This window comes from Rhineura floridana, chromosome 7 (assembly GCF_030035675.1).
Source record: "Rhineura floridana isolate rRhiFlo1 chromosome 7, rRhiFlo1.hap2, whole genome shotgun sequence".
NCBI classification, from domain to species: Eukaryota; Metazoa; Chordata; class Lepidosauria; order Squamata; family Rhineuridae; genus Rhineura; species Rhineura floridana.
The window spans coordinates 100919063-100936051 of NC_084486.1; the positions used below are offsets into that span (position 1 = coordinate 100919063).

Here is a 16989-nt window from a genome sequence, read left to right on the forward strand (position 1 = left end):
ACTGCAGCAATATCACATGAAAGTACTTCATATGACACAAAGCATGGATGACCAACCTGCAGGACAAGTAGCACAGGGAAGACAGGCTTGCGACACTCAAAGATAAGAAGAGGAGAGCCCTTGGGCCCAGCTATGGTGTGCTATTGCTGCTGTTCTACAGCCTAACAATCTAGAGAGAAAAAGTCACTTGTGACTAGAGATGTTATCAACCTTGTAATTACCTGGCTCAAAATATGAATTTGCCTAGGTTCAGGTGCAAGATTAATTGAATGTTATTTTGCTAAGAAATTATTCTGCAGTTCAGAATGTAAGGTCCTGCACATGTGCAGAGTGCTTCTTAAGTCTATTTTTAAGTGCAGCCAGGCTTAAGTGTCAGCTTAGAACTCTTTGGGGGGAATCCTCTTTACTGCTCCCCCAACAACAGTTCTAAAACATACCTATTTTAGAGATGCAATGGTTAACAGATTAATTTGTTAGATTATTAATAGCTTTTAATAGACTAAAATGATGGTTTTGATTAACCAGGCAAAATATTTTTTTATTTAAAAAGAGATATGTCCCTTCTTTGTCACATGGGGGAAGCCTTGCCTAAGATGATGTCTGCTGTAACACTTGTTGGCCCCTAAAAGAAAAGTTTCTAGCTTCAGAAATATTGTTTTTACCCATGTGCAAGTTAAATCAATATATTCATCAATTAATGGGCTGAAAATAAGATAAATTGGTTAAAATTTCTTTAATTGGTACACAGCCCTAATCTATATATTTGTTTTCAAGATTAGCTACCTTACTTCCGAAAAACAGGAAGCTGAAGGACTGTGTATTTTGTTTTTCATGCTACAATATATACGTGCATATTACAGCTTTTTAGCAATGTCTTAAAGACTGGAATACTCTTTTATGCAGATCACTCCTGGGCATGTTTACTCAGAAGTAAATCGCACTTTGTTTAGTTGAGCTTACTCCCTAGAAACTATGTTTAGGATTGCATCCATAGCTTGCTTGTATGCATCCCAAGAATTTTTAATATCACATCTTTTTCATTAAAGCCATGCAGTATATTACAAAGCATATTCAACTTCCTCAAATTTTAAAGAGTAAGTAGGGTGTGTAAGACTGGAATGAGAGAAAGTTACATCTTGATGCTTCCAAAATAGATCACACATGTTTGAGAAACTGCTATAGTTATTTCTGTATGAACTAGGCGGCTGCTCCCCTTTGGGCTTAATTCTGAATCTGTTCATTTATACAACACTGGGGGACTGATTTAAATTAGCAATATAAATCAAGATTTATATCACCAAGTGGAAAACCTCAGCTTAAAATGTTGATCCAGCTTTCTATTTATACTTCAGTAATGATAATAACGAACATTGATTTACAAGTTAAATAGGACCTCTGCACTATATTTTGTTCATATTTGCTAACTAGGAGGGCACACAGACTATATATGTACACACACAAAAGCATATTTCATTTATCATGCATTTTAGCTTGTTAGTAAGTGCTATATAATATTTTACGACTTCAGTGCTATATATCAACACGTGTTCCTCCATGGCCCCACAGTAAAGAGATAAAGAACTGGCTGCTGGATTATGTATTCCTTTCCCCAGTCCCTCTCCCAGAAAAACTCCCATGCCCTTGCCTATGGCTAAGTATTTCTTCAACAGCAATATTAACCAGGTTCTCTCTTACCTGACCAGAATTGCTCACCAGCTTCAATCTTTGGTTTCAGATCCTAGTCAGCATTAACTCGATCAAGAGAAGGATCAGCAGCAGGTGAGGGGACCCAGCCAATGCAAAAGACAATTAAGATTATGGGGCTGCAGAATCTTTAGTCTAGACGTGACACTGAGAAGTTGAGAGATTCCTCCAACCACTTAAATGTAGAAAATAGTCTTGACTTTAGCTGATAAAGATTCACAAGATGCAATATATTTCAATGAACTGATATGCTAAAATTATATTCATATCACATTTTACAAAACTGATTTTAAAGCAAGGTACTACAAAACTTAAAACAAAATTTTAATTATAAAGATTTAAAAGAGAAAGTTAACACATAAATTTGTCTTGTACAATGTGGTTTAATTCACACATCCCCTATAACACACTATTTGTTACTGAATAGTACCGTACTGAATTTTTAAAAAGATGTTTTTAAAGATGTTTTGTTTTTATATATTTTAAGGTTTGTTTTAAGATGTTTTAGAGTGTGTTTAGTGTTTTGTTCGCTGCCCTGGGCACCTTCTGGGAGGGGGGGGATATATGTTTAATAAATAAATAAGTAAGGAACAAGTGTTTGGAACCTACAGAAGCTAAGATATGCACTACTAAGACAGCACAAACATAACTTGCACCAATATATTTAGACCATCCTATGCAAATGGGAACTCATCCTGCTACTCTGTCCATTATCCCATATTAATACATTACATAAGGTTTCGACTTGCATAGTTCTGTAATGGCTGAAATATGAATTGTTCCTAGTCTCACTCCATTGCGTCCATATTAATTTTTATGGCAAGGGACCAATGTGTGCTAACAAACTAAGCTGCATCTGTCAATGCCAGACATTGCTGGTGCAGTAGCAATGGCCCACTGTTTTATTCTTCTAACACAAGGCAGATCTTTTAGCTTACACCGACATAACTTGATGGGACTTGATGCCCTTGTAGGCCCCTTCCAACTCTACTATTCTATGATTCCATGATAACAATACTCATCCCAAACTTGTATTACTGCAATGATTTGGAGGTTCATAACATAAAACAACCCTAAACGTGCTTATTCAGGACTTTCAATAGGCATGTCGAGGACTGAGATGCCAATATTCAATAGTATCCTAAAGGTTGATTGCACAAAATAACATTACTGCTTTCACTTATGAAGTGGAGATCTCCAGCTTCCAGGTATACCCCCTCCAACTACACCGCCTCTTATTCAACACCATCTGCTGGCCCTTAAGGAGTGGCTTTCCAGGAGATACAAAGGACAAATGAGGTGGGAAAGTAATTCTTAGGCTCAAATGCACTGTTGTTTTTTTAAAAAAATTGCCCACTCCAACTCAACTTCCCATATTCCTTTTTACATTCCACCTTTATTGTGGTATAAATGCCAGCCTCTTACCTACTCAAGGGAAATGTATTAATATATGTAAGCAAGCTGCACATGCAGTTCATGAATCTACCCACAATCAAATCCATTTTGGTACAACAAAATTATATAAGGTTAAATATTTTGAAATCTAATTAGAGAGGAACTTTTCAAAACCATTCTGAGGACATGCCCCAAGGAATTCAGAGGCAATTTTAAACTTTGCATGCACATTTGTGTGTTACAGTTATAAAGTAGAGACCAACAATGGTATGGCATACCTTGCATCAGTCAGCTCTATGCAATCAAGTAAGAGTTCTACTGCCAATCTTAAAACCTCCTTTTAAGAGACAGATGACCACAATATATGCTGAAATTAAATTACTAAAATGAGGCAGGGGTGCTATTCATAGTAAAACTGCCTTAAAATTGTTTAAACTTGGTCAGGAAAACTGGCAACCCTATCCTAAACATTTGCACTGGCGTGTCCGCCTGTAACTTCATACGCTGTGACCTAGTGCTACGGCTGCTCTTGCCATATTGTATTCACACTTATTTATAGATGAAGCAAATGGTTCCCCATTCTAAGAAACAGCCTAAATACCCTAATCAGTTGTGAAAAATAGCAATGACTTAATTCATTGTAATTATTTAAGACTTTTTTATTCTGCAATTTTTTCCTGAACAAAAGATGTATGCCGTTTTTAAAATAAGTTCTAAATGTTACTAACTTTGATGCTCTTTTTAAAGTTTTTTCCCCTTTAAAAAGGCAAATTAGACTTACTGCACAGAAGTAGGTTATTTCTAGATCTTCTACAATTATTAATCTTGTTACAACACTAACAAGTGAGTGCATAAACAAAGAAGAAAAAACAAAACACACACTATGAACACCTCAGGACAGCTATTTTCTGGGGGAAATCCTGAGAGGTATGTGTTAGATTGTAGGAGCAAAAACCCAAAGGGTCTTGTGGCACTAGAGCTTATTTAATCAAATCTAATGAATTGGGCTTTTAGTCCATGAAAGATTATGCCACAATAAATCTGTTTATGGCAGACATGCCCATCCTGGTATCCTGCAGATGTTTTGAACTTCCATCAGCCTCATCCAGCACAACCATCCTGGATAGGGCTGATGGGAGTTACAGTCCAAAACATCTGAAGGGCACCAGGCTAGTCAAGATTGTGTTAGGGTGAAATCTAAATCCTGGGTGATCAGACTTGTGGTTGAACAACGGGATTTCTCCTTTCATTTCCACACCCTCCCTTAACGGCTCTGGTGCGTCCTCAAGTCATCCGTAGCAGATTTTGGGAAAGTGGGGGGGGGCTGCAAAGGGATAAAAGGAAAGAGAAGTCTTGTTGCACCAGTAGAAATCCATTTTGGTTGTGGGCAGCTACGACTGGATGTCACCCTTAGCCCTTAAGGTGCCACATGCCTTGGTGATAGCGTTTAGATAAAGGAAAGTCAATCATACAACCTTAAACCATACTGGCATCTCTCTACTAGACTTTAGTGTTGAAAAATGTAATTGTGTTCCCCTCCTAGGCCACAAAACCTAAAGTACTGAACCACAAATACTAAAATCTGCGACTGTAGTATACACTCTCAGAATCAATGAGATCTAGTTTCAGTGCAACTTGAAATCAGAATCTGATTTGTTACAGGACTTCCATCTCCTAAAGAGGCCTTGAACAAGTTTATAAGATTAAGCTATACAAAACCAAACCTTACTATCTATTTTAATTAGCTAAAGTTATGTTTATACCATGAATGAACTTGTGAGGATGGTGCCAGCATTCTTAAAAGAACTAAAACAGAAATTACACAGCCTGTTTCAAGGTAAAGCAATAGACTGATTAGCACAATTTAAAAGAAGTCTAACAATGCAAGTCATTTTAGAATGTGAAAAATAAAAGCCCTTCCCCTCCCAATCAAGCATATTAGGAATCTAAATATTTCAGGGAGGTGGGCCATTCTTGACATAACTTCACAGAATCAGGCCCTGGGGCTGCAAGTGATAGTAATAAAAACACTCTCAAGAAACCATATTTTCATATAACACAGAAATAGCTGATGGGCATATAAGGTTAATTCATTTCTGAATAAAGGATAGACTTCTAACTGTTGTCTGTTTACCAACATACATGCAACTGCACAATGAACATTTGCAGAAACATTGCAAATAATGGCTGAGATCCAAAGCCCCCACACAGAGGGGATTTTCATCCATCCTCTTCTAGTGGTACCTATTCACGCCCCCTGAAAAGCTGTCCCAAAAGGTAATCAGATCATCTACAGCAGTGTTTCATGAGGCACCAGAAGTATGTACACATATGCATCAATGCATCTTGACCAGTATTAAAGGAACATAATATGTTAGATATTTTTCATTTCTTCATAACAAATTTAAGAATTGAGTAACTACTTAAGACACCACTTTAAACATTTCAGACTCTGCACTTAAATGCCACAACTACTACTCTATTTATTTAATTTAACAAAATTTATACACCACTTGAATGTAAAGACTTCTAAGCAATTTTTAAAAAAATTAAAATTGTCAATAAAACAGTTAAAAACAAGTAATTAAAACAATTAAAAAATTAAACATATCAACATCTATGTGTCTGGATGTGTGTGTGTTAATGTGGCTTCAAGTCGATTACGACTTATGGCAACCCTATGAATCAGTGACCTCCAAGCAGGGCTGTGGAGTCGGTATGCCAGACCTTCGACTCCGATTCCTCTATTTTTCTACTCTCTGACTCAGACTCCTTCATAAATGGCAAATGTATATTAACTAGTAATAACAAATTTACTGTAGTAAAATGGTAGCACACGGCATTTCATCACCACCACGTGAATCCAGAGCTTGGAAAAGTTACTTTTTTGAACTACAACTCCCACGAGCCCAATCCCTGGGGCTGATGGGAGTTGTAGTTTTAAAACCACCCTGTTCAGACCTGGCAAAGTCTGTGGGTTCCTTTATGGAATCAATCCATCTCTTGTTTACTCTTCCTCTTTTTCTAATCCCTTCTGTTTTTCCCAGCATTATTGCCTTTTCTAGTGAATCATGTCTTCTCATTACGTGTCCAAAGTATGATAACCTCAGTTTCATCATTTTAGCTTCTAGTCATAGCTCTGGTTTAATTTGTTCTAACACCCGATTATTTGTCTTTTTCGTGGTCCACAGCCCTCCTCCAAAACCACATTTCAAATGAGTTGATTTTTCTCTTATCCACTTTTTTCACTGTCCAACTTTCACATCCATACATAGAGATCGGGAATACCATGGTCTGAATGATCCTGACTCTGGTGTTCAGTGATGCATCTTTGTATTTGAGGACCTTCTCTAGTTCTCTCATAGCTACCCTCCCCAGTCCTAGCCTTTTTCTAATTTCTTGACTATTGCCTCCATTTTGGTTAATGACTGTGCCGAGGTATTGATAATCCTTGACAAGTTCAATGTCCTCATTGTCGACTTTAAAGTTACATAAATCTTCTGTTGTCATTACTTTAGTCTTCTTGGCATTCAGCTGTAGTCCTGCTTTTGTGCTTTCCTTTTTAACTTTCATTAGCTTCAAATCATTACTGATTTCTACTAGTAGTATGGTATCATCTGCATATCTTAAATTATTGGTATTTCTCCCTCCAATTTTCACACCTCCTTCATCTTGGTCCAATCCCGCTTTCCGTATGATATGTTCTGCAAAAAGTTTTAAGCAGGTGCCAAAAGGAATACAGTGAAGGTGCCCACCTGATGTAAAGAGGCAGGGAGTTATTATTAAGTTACAATTAAGAGGTGTGCCAACTGACCCTTTGGGAGGAAGGGTGGGAAATGAATTCAATAAAATAAACAAATAAATATTTAATAACTTTGTGCCATAAAAGAAACACTTAATCGTTCTGTCTGATAAACACTGAAAAAAATCAGTGAAAAGTTTATACATATCTTGATCATCCTTTTCATCTTCAGTAGTAACAAGCAACTGTCATGCGGCAAGCAGGGTTCTGCTATAATTCCCAAAACTACAGTCCTACAACTCATTTGAATCAGCCAGTTCAGTCAATGAGATTTAAGCTTTTGTGTGCAGAAATGGAGCCCAAAGAGCCTCTTCATATAAATGTAGTCCAGAGTAGCAATATTACATTGCATATTCTCTGACAATATGAACTTCAACCAAATGCAAAAGATGTTCTTGATAAAATTAATTCAGCAGTCAAATTTTCAGCCAGTATTCTTAACAAGCTGCTGTAGGCAACTTAACAGGACTGTGTTTTTTTAAAAAAAATGCAGCTTCAAATAGGTTTATAACTGATTTGTTAGAAACTGATAGAAACTGGCTTCTTCTCCTAAAATATCACAGATTAAAAAGTAATGCAGCACTGAGCAATTTATTTAAAAAGCAAAGATTTCTTCAACAATTCTGGGAAAGTTTTCTCCAGGCCATGAATCCCATCATTAACAGAATTACATAAAGGACTCTTCCACTACAAATATAAAGCAACATGTAAGCTTGATTGATAAAAATATGTAAGAGCCCAGTGTTGGAAATGCTTTTGTCCATGCCCACAGTAATTACGACACATGTTCAGCAAGCAAAATTGCTTGCAACCATACAATTCCACTCTGTCTTCTTCCAGCACTGGAGATCCAGTCTCTCATTACTACCACATACAATTATTTCCCTTGCTGGACCCTTAGTCAATATCAAAGAAATGGCCCCACCTCCTGGGCCACAGAGTCACTTTTATATAACCTTGAAAAGGGGTGGGGAAACTTTGATCCTCCAGATGTTGCTGAACTGCAACTCCCATCATTCCTGGCAATTTGCCATGCTTGTTGGGGCTGATAGGAGTTGTAGTTCAGCAACATCTGGAGAGCCAAAGGTTCCCCATGCCTAGTCTAGAAAGTCTGAGCCATGCTAATATTAGGTTGATTCATGTACTTTATGGTTAAAAAGGAAACATATCCCAAGGCCACAGAAGACATAACGGGAAGCTTCTGATGTTGTGTACCTCTCTACACAAAAGCTTATGTCTTTACAATTCTGTAATACAACCCAAATACAGAATACTTTTTTATAGAACTGAATCAGTTGATACAAGCTAGATCAGACTGCAAACTTGCCAATTTAATATACCACCTCTCTCCCTTGTGGCATTTATAAACCATGTATGTTCGCTTCTCTTGCTACCGTTTTGTGCATAAATGTCATGTTAAATAACTACATTTTATTTAGAAGCAAAACTTGTATGGCACTTTATACCCAATACTATTTGGTAATACCAGTTTCAGTAACTCCAAATTTACAAGATCCAAAATAAATCAGCTGTAAAGTGAACAAAACTTATCACTCTGTGCAAATCCCATTAAAAAGTACCAATGTGTACATATCTATAGGTACACTGTATTTTTACAGAACACCTTGCACCAATTTGTGTGTGTTCTCTAGTGGGATAACCTAAAATTTATCAAATTAGTTAATTTAAGAAAGGGCAATCACTCTGTACAAACAATCCTATGAATCATCCTCAACCTCACTATTTACTATTGCAATACTCAAGCTTTTAAAATAGGCACAGGCCTACCCATCTTCTATATTTATTAAAAGAACCTAGCAACTAAGAAGCGTTAGATTTATTTGTGTATTTACATTGACTCAAGCTGGGCCTCTTTGTGTGCAGGGCAATTTTGTAAGAGAAAAGCAAATACGCTTTCATTTCTGCAGTACCAAGAAACCGGCTTAACTAACCTGACGACAGTCTCTTGGCTGTTCATAGCCTCAAAAGCTACCTTGAAAAAGAACTCGCAGCATTTCCGGATTTAAGGAGGTCCCTCCTTTCCTCAACACTGACAAGCAGGTTTAAGATCTCCAAGCCTTTTAAACAAACTGAATTTACATAGAGCCCAGAAGAACAACAGTGCTAGGCGCCCCAAGTAGGAACCACCAAGGAGCAGTCTGATGTCGCACAGGCACACCTTGGGACCCCAAAAACTGACTCCCAGTTCTTGACTCCATAGTCATAATCACAAAGGTCGATTAGAGCCACGCACTTCAGCAGGAGGCACAGAAGGTAAAGAAGAAAGGAAGGCGGGGCGGAGAAGGAAAAATCCATTTCTCCACCCAGCACGGCACGTAATGGACTGGCTAATCCGTGTTAAGACACCCCGAGGACACACCCTGAGGGTCAAGCGCCCGTCCCTCGGCCAGCCACAGTCACCCACCACATACCACGGGGGTTGAGGACGCTTCGGGGGCCCGTACCTCAAATCCAGCGCGAGGCAGAGACCTGCCGCCAACACTATCCCCCAGATAAACAGAAGCCCCAAGGCCTCCCTAAGTACTACACCATGCCGGGCTTGGCGAGCTGCGGGCCGCAAGGCCCCGGCAGCCCAACACAACGGTACCTTCGCTCCGCGGCGAGGAGACGGTTGGCCGGTAGGCAGCGGCTACCACCTCCTCGTCGTCGTCGTCGTGCTGCGGCGTCGGCTACCTGTCGGTCAGGTCCTCGGCTAGCGCTCCTCCCCCCAGCGTAGTTCGTCTGGGCCTGAGGCTCGGTGTCGGCCTCACTGGCCTCTCCCCCGCCCCGCGGACCTGGCTGCGCAGCGGCCCCTTCTCTTCCTTTCCCTTCTCTCTTCTCTTCCCTTCCCAGCCCGGCGGCGGATACTGCTGACCGACGAGCAGCTGGGGCGAAGCAGGAGAAAGCCTGTGCCCAGCTCGGCCGACGACTCACTGCTGCCCCTTGCGGCTTGGCGGGACCCGCGCGGCTGTCCCGGCCCTTGGCCTGCCAGGCGCCTTTCAACGCCTGCCAATGTTCTGCCGCTCTTGGAACAGGATGAGTTCGCTGACAATATAGAAAGGAATGCCTCTGAGCATGGGCTAAAGTGCCTTTTCTTCGTCAGTTGCAGGCTGTAGCTGGGGTTCTGTGGAAGCCCTTCAAACATCTGACCACATTCTAATAAAAAACAAAGATTTGTGTATGTGAGATTATAACCTGCACATGCTCTGTAGGCCACTGTAAAATCACGGACCAATTTGTGGTAGACTAGTGCTTGCTTGCATTCTTTCAAAGAATGCTGGATTAGGTGGAATTTCGTCTGATTTGATAGTACACTACTTGGGTTCTTCGTCAGGAGAACTCTGGCTCAATTAACACTGAGATACTTATTTCAGCAATTTATATACTGCTTAACACTTTAGCAGTGATTACTAGTGCCTTACCTATTAGATCTTGAGAATAACATCTGCTTTATAAATTTAGAAGCAGATCATGGAGATCCAGAATTGATTTGTTAGTGACACATCTCAACCCTGCATCTTGTGAAGTAGTAAAAACAGGGCCCCTGAGCATATACAAAGAGCCTTTCCCTTGCTGTGTGAGTCTATGTGAAAGTAAATCCTACTGTGTTCAGTGGGTCTTACTACCAGGTCAAATGTGGATCAAATGCAGGCAAGAGTGGATAGTCTTGGTGCCTTGTGAGAGACTTTCCATCAGCCCAACATGCTACAAGACTGATAGAAGTGGGTAGGCCACTGAGGCTGATAGCTTTCCAAAAACTCAGAAGTAGATGATAGTCAATGGTACACCCATATTCATTATTTTCAGTTCAGCTATGGTTTCTGGACAAATAGGTTTTGCAGGTTTAGTAGTGCTGCAGAAACTTGCAAAACCTATTTGGTTAGAGAACATAACATAAGAAGAGCCTGCTGGATCAGGCCAGTGGCCCATCTAGTCCAGCATCCTGTTCTCACAGTGGCCAACCAGGTGCCTGGGGGAAGCCCGCAAGCAGGACCAGAGTGCAAGGACACTCTCCCCTCCTGAGGTTTCAGACAACTGGTTTTCAGAAGCATGCTGCCTCTGACTAGGGTGGCAGAGCACAGCAATCACGGCTAGTAGCCATTGATAGCCCTGTCCTCCATGAATTTGTCTAATCTTCTTTTAAAGCCATCCAAGCTGGTGGCCATTACTGCATCTTGTGGGAGCAAATTCCATAGTTTAACTATGCGCTGAGTAAAGAAGTACTTCCTTTTGTCTGTCCTGAATCTTCCAACATTCAGCTTCTTTGAACGTCCACGAGTTCTAGTATTATGAAAGAGGGAGAAAAACTTTTCTCTATCCACTTTCTCAATGTCATGCATAATTTTATACACTTCTATCATGTCTCCTCTGACCTGCCTTTTCTCTAAACTAAAAAGCCCCAAATGCTGCAACCTTTCCTCATAAGGGAGTCGCTCCATCCCCCTGATCATTCTGGTTGCCCTCCTCTGAACCTTTTCCAACTCTATAATATCCTTTTTGAGATGAGGCGACCAGAGGTTTTAAGTTGCATGCCTATGGCAGTGATGGCTCTAACATATTTCCTTTAACATATTGCCTTTAACCCTCTGAAAAGCTATCCTTTACACAGAATCTAAGAACAGGCACAATGGAAAGAGACTTGGGGAAAATGAATCAGGGTTTTAAAACCTGCTGAGGCTCACACAAGGAGTTTGCTACTAGTCCAGTAGAATACCTCACTTCCTTTTCTCTGAACAGCTACCACATATTGCCATTTCCCCCTCAGTTTCAATTTAATTTGCAGCAATTTAGCATGTAGCAGGGCAGGACAACACCGACTTTTTCAAAAAGCACTGTCCACATGGAATCCTATAACATCCATAGGCTATGAGAGATTTTGCAAGCAAGGACATTTCCTTCCAGCACATGGATATTATGGAGCTCCTTATGAAGAGGATGAAAGGGGATGTTTTAAAATTAGTCTGTGTTCCCCTGCTGAGAGTTGGCAGAACTCAAAACATGTTAGGGCCAACTAAATACATGTTTTCAAGGAGAATTTATTTCCTGCATCTGCTCAAACTGCTTTGTGCTAATTTTGCAAATAGTCATCCACACTTAGGACTTCTGAATATAAGGACAAATCCCAGAGGGCATGATCCAGCCTCTTAAATCCCATTGATTTCAGCAAGAAGATTGGCAGTGCAACCCTGTATCTGTCTACTTAGAAGTAGGTACCAGAGTTTAATGGAGCTTACTCCCAGCTAGGTAGGAAACAGCAGAATCCTATTTCCACTTGCTAGGAATAAATCCCATTGAACTCATGGCTAAGTGCCTGCTTTACTCTCCCATGGAAGTCAATGGGACATAAAAAATACCTCACTTTACTTGGATCATGTTTTTAACTAGTTTCCTGGAGAGGTTGCTTTTGCTCACCCCCACAATATAGTGAAATAGATGTTTTAGCCTCTGGGAGGGTGTTTCTAAGCAGGTGTGTTTGAGCTGCCTCGGACTCAGATGGCTGTTTTTAATCTACCACCCTTTTCACTGTATTTGTGAGAGAGTGGTTTCTTTCAAAGCTAATGTTGTAAGGTTGTGGATGCATGATTTAAAACTACACTACCTTATAATTATGTTAAAACCTTCAAGTTTAAACAGATAATTTACTTGGAATTTAGTGGGTAAAATATGTGCTAGAGTCAAAGAGAAATAATGAGGATTTATTTCCAAGATCCAGCTTTCAAACATACAGCTGCTTCTTCCTCGTGTTTATAAAAAAAATTTTTTTAAATATATTGGCTTGTATTCAACTAAATCCTACTCAGAGTAGACCCAATGAAGTTAATGAACCTAAGTTAGTCATTTTTATTAACTAAATGCATAAAATTAGCATTGAATACTGCCCATTGTTTTCTTTTCTTGGCAAGAATTCCAGTACCACTAAGTCCAGATTAGAGATGTGAAGAAGGCCTGGAGAAAAAAACCTGAAAAATTTGGGGGGGAAAGTTGGGTTTTTCTTAATTTTTTCCCAAATCCTTTTTGTTTCTTTTTAGAAAAATTGGAAAAAATGAAGAAAAAATGGATTATGGAATGTTTTATTTTAGCATGATGAATAAAATGTTTCATTGAATCTTAGTCCCCCCCTTTTTTTCTCAGTTCTTTTTATGGGAATGGATGCTTCATGTCTGCTTGACACTGTGGAGGACTAGCGGAGACATAAATACTTTTCTTTGTTATTAATGTTGATGGTTTCTTCTGTTTCTTTTAATTGTTTTTTGCCTGCTCCTCATCAACTGGCAAAACCAAAGAGGTTCCTTACAGTTCAGGAGCTTGTACGTCCATTTGTTACCAATTTTTTTAAAAAATAAATAAAAGTAAATTCAATTTGTAATAATTATTTGAATATAATGTACTTTTAATATACCCAATGTGATAACTTTATGCCAAACCAACTTGTACGTAATTACATTTTATGCTCATGAAGTAACAAAGTGACTTTCAATCTGTAAAAAGTGTTAATATTGCATTTTTAAGAAATTTCCAAAAATTTCCATTTTTTTCTGAAACCCCCTGGGGAAAATGTTTTTTTCCATGGCTTCAAAATTTCCAGAAATTTTACGTCTCTAGTCCAGATCAAATGTTTTAGATCCGCAGCAATGAGAATTAGCAACCAAAGAGGTCCAATTGCACAGAATGAGGACAACTTTTATCTCTTTCTTGGATGAGAATATCCTCTACCCTTCTAGGAAGTTTATGCCACATTTCTAGGAATGTCTAGAATTATGTCCATCTTTGTATGTGACCATCACCATCCGCACAAACTCCAACATCAACTCCCACAAAGTGATCCTTGCCCCACAGGGGAGGTGGCACTAGTCTCTTATGCTCTCTGGAGGTCTTCCATTCACTTGAATTAGACCATTTTCTCCTCTGCAGTGAACAACTTGCAGGAGTACCAGTTTTTCTTTTTTTTTTCCAGCCAGAAACTTGCAAGTTTGGGAGAAGTTCCTTAGTTGGTATCATGCCTCCCTTGGATGACTCCTCAGAGGAGGATGAGGAGCAGGGGATTGGCACAGCAAACCAGGAGAGGGAACAAGCAGACCCACCCCAGAAGTGGGTCCAGACCTCCCCACCACTGGAAGACATTCAGGATACAACTGGGGGCCCTCAGTCAAACTCAGGGAGTGACCAATAGGCCCCTCCATTCCTTGAAGAGCAAAGACACCTGCAAGTAGCAGAGCAACGCAGGCATTCTGGCCATTTAAGGCTACAAGTTCCCCGGAGTCAGAGGGCTGATTGCTAGCACCTGAACCAGGAAGGGGAGCTTAAAAGGCTGTGAGTGACTTGAGGCTCTTGCTGGAAACAACATCAACCTTTTGTGACTCCTTGTAGCCAGCCTGGCTTGTGATCGGTGTCTTTAATCCTGCCCTGTCTCATCGGATCCCCGGTACCTTGACTTCCCCCAAGATGTGTCTGTTCTTCACTCTCTCTGTATTTACACTCTATAGTCACGGGCCTCTTTGCCTCAAGCCTGACAGATTTATGGCCTGGCTGCTGGATGTTACCTGTTAATTACCTTACTGCAGGCATAAACTATTCCCCTCAGTTGGCAGAGACTGACAGTTGGAATGGCACCTACAGTCAACAAAAGCAGCTGCAAAACCTGTTTACAGAAACAACTTTTAAAATTAAGAATAATCCATGAGTAGAGTTATAGAAGTATTTATATTTTATTGAAATATAACATGTCAGATACAAAAAAAAAGTGCCATTGAACAAAATACAATCACAGAATCATAACAATAAAAGAGTTGGAAGGGGTCTATAAGGCCATTGAGTCAAACCCCCTGCTCAGTGAAGGAATCCAAGTTAAAGGATATCCAACAGGTGCTGACCAGCTGCCTCCTCTTCAATGCCTCCAACATGGGAGAGTGCACCACCTCCTTAGGTAATTGGGTCTATTGTCATACTGCTCTAAGAGTTAGGAAGCTTTTCCAAATATTCAGCTGAATTCTGGCTTCCTGTAACTTGAGCCCATTACTCTGTGTCCTGCACTGTGGGATGATTGAGAAGAGAACCTGGCCCAGCATCATGTATTTTAAGATTGTTGTAACCTGCCCTGGGACCTCTGGGTGAAGAGTGAGCAATGAATGCTAATAATGATGATGATGATGTAAGTCATCAAACAGAACAAACAAAACAAGTAGGTACAGGATCAAACAAAAGAAATAAACTAACTATACAAAGCATATCTGAGAGCAACATTATAGTTGTTCAATACAATAAAAATCACAAAGAGGGGCCAAAGGAATTCATACAAATAATTCCAAATAAATTCATATTGGCCTGGGACATAGGTACAATAAGGTTCATAGAATCATAGAATAGTAGAGTTGGAAAATGCCTATAAATCCATCACGTCCAACCCCCTAGTAAATGCAAGAATCCAGCTTAAAGCATACCTAACGTGTGGCTGTCCAGCTGCCTCTTGAATGCCTCTAGTGTTAGAGAGCCCACCACCTCCTAGGTAATTGGTTCCATTGTTGTACCGCTCTAACAGAAAGTTTTTTCTGATGTTCAGTCAAAATCTGGCTTCCTGTAATTTGAGCCAGTTATTCCGTGTCCTGCACTCTGGGATGACCGAGAAGAGATCCTGTCCCTCTCCTGTGTGACAATCTTTCAAGTACTTGAAGACTGCTATCATATCTCCTCTCAGTCTTCTATTTTCAAGGCTAAACATGCCCAGGTCTTTCAGTGTCTCCTCACAGGGCTTTGTTTCCAGTCCCCTGATCATCCTTGTTGCCCTCCTCTAAACTTGTTTCAGTTTGGCTGCAGTCTTCTTAAAGGAAGAGTCCAGAACTGGATGCAGTACTCAAGTTGAGGCCTGAGTGCTGAATAGAAGGGAACTAGTAATCTATGCAATTTGCAAATTATACTTCTGTTAATGTAGCCTAAAATAGTATTTGTCTCTTTTGCAGCCACATTGCACTATTGGCTCATATTCAGTTTGAGATCAGCACCAATTCCAAGATCCTTCTTGCATGTAGTATTGCTGAGCCAAGTAACCCCCATCTTATAACTGCATTTGATTTATTTTTCCTACGTATAGAACTTTGCACTTATCCCTGTTAAATTTCATTCCGTTATTTTCAGCCCAGTGCACCAGCCTACCAAGATCACTTTGGATTTTGTTTCTGTCCTCCAGGGTATTAGCTATCCCTCCCAATTTTGTATCATCTGCACATCTGATAAGCATTCCCTGTGCCTCCTCATCCAAGTCATTAATAAAAATGTTAAAGAGCAATGGGGCCAGGACCAAGCCCCACTCATTATCTCCCTCTAGTTTGAGAAGGAACCATTGATAAGTACTCTTTGAGTACAATTCTGGAGCCAACTGTGGATCCATCTGATAGTTGTTCCATCCAGCCCACATTTAGCTACCTTGCTAATCAGAATATCATGGGCACTTTGTCAAAAACTTTGCTGGAGTTGAGATATGTCCACAGAATTCCCAGTCTACCAGGGAGGTTACATGATCAAAAATAATAATAATAATAAATTTTATTTCTAAGTCGCCTATCTGGCCGTATGAACGGCCACTCTAGACGACGTACAAAAGAATAAAATAATATATAAATACAAATGAACAGCAACTCTACATAATCAAAACCCACCCACATCTTTACAGAACAAAACGAGATTACCCAAAAGTCCCATAGGCCCGCCGAAACAGCCAGGTTTTCAATTCTCGGCGGAAACCTGCCAGGGAGGAGGCATGGCGGATGTCATAGGGCAGAGAATTCCAGAGGGTGGGGGCCACAATCGAAAATGCCCTCTCTCTGGTCCACACCAGCCTAGCTGTTTTAACTGGCGGGAGCGAGAGAAGGTCTTGTGAGGCTGATCTCGTCAGGTGGCATATTTGATGATGCTGGAGGCGCTCCTTTAGATAAACTGGACCGAAACTGTGTAGGGCTTTAAAGGTTAATACCAACACCTTGAATTGGGCCCGGTAAACAACTGGTAACCAGTGCAGATCTTCTAGCACTGGAGTGATATGATCATGGCGGCGGCTGTTCTTAATCAAACGTGCCGCAGCATTCTGAACCAGTTGT

At 40.2% G+C, this 16989-nt stretch overlaps 1 protein-coding gene across 2 annotated transcripts in view; it reads right to left on the reverse strand.

The window, feature by feature from the left end:
• Window positions 1-9865, reverse strand: part of CAB39 (calcium binding protein 39) — a 63847-nt gene extending 53982 nt beyond the window's left edge. The window contains exon 1 of one of the 2 annotated variants that reach the window (XM_061636720.1): window positions 9596-9865. The gene's annotated coding sequence lies outside the window, so the exon portion shown is untranslated. Of the gene's footprint in view, window positions 1-9509 lie in introns of both variants that reach the window. The other variant, XM_061636719.1, reaches the window with a different exon arrangement.
• Between the last annotated feature and the right edge of the window lie 7124 nt (window positions 9866-16989).